Here is an 808-nt window from a genome sequence, read left to right as displayed (position 1 = left end):
TAACACAATTTGTTGCTTGTTTTCCTTTACTAAATTATGGATTTTTACTTCTTGATGAATTAAGCCTCAAACCTGGACTATATCAATCCATCCAGGGTATTTTAAATCTTATAAATACTGTTCCACTTCTGCAGGCAAAAGCAACTGTCTACAACTGTAAGGCCACTAGAGGCTACCTAATGAAAAAATGTACTCCCTAGTGAACAAACTACCATTGGCAAACGTTTATATAAGATCAAAATGTGTCCATCTCATGACAAAAATGACAAGGATTTAATTCTTATCAGCTATATATTTTTATAGATATGAAATTATATAAATATTAAATAGGTGAAGGCTGCGTGAAGCGCTAGTTATTCGTAATTTTAAACAGATTTTCTGTGTAATTTTATTTTGTTCTTTTTACCCTCTTAGTATAGGCCTACTTAGAGTTGGTCTCCTTGACTTCCTCTGGGCCCTGGGTGAAGATGTGACCCGCCAAAGGTGATGTCATCATCACAAAAGCTAGATATTTCGGACCTCGCGGAGGAATACAAAGTAAAAATATTAGCCTAGAAACCAAATGTAAATCCTAAACTGTTCTGGTATTTCTTGTTTCACCTAAATAACAAATACAATTGGAAACATGCTTGTTGAGCATCGGTTGTTTGTGTGGTTAGGATAGTTCCCTATGGAGACTCACATTTGTTGACACAACGGTCTGTCCTATTAGAACGTTTTTAAAATTGAGAATAGACTCACTTAATGGAAAGGACACGCACGATTTGACATACAAAGGTGTCTCCTTCTACTGACTCATCTTGTCCAA

This window comes from Gadus chalcogrammus, chromosome 4 (assembly GCF_026213295.1).
Source record: "Gadus chalcogrammus isolate NIFS_2021 chromosome 4, NIFS_Gcha_1.0, whole genome shotgun sequence".
Classification (NCBI taxonomy): domain Eukaryota; kingdom Metazoa; phylum Chordata; class Actinopteri; order Gadiformes; family Gadidae; genus Gadus; species Gadus chalcogrammus.
Note: the sequence above shows the minus strand (reverse complement) of the source record.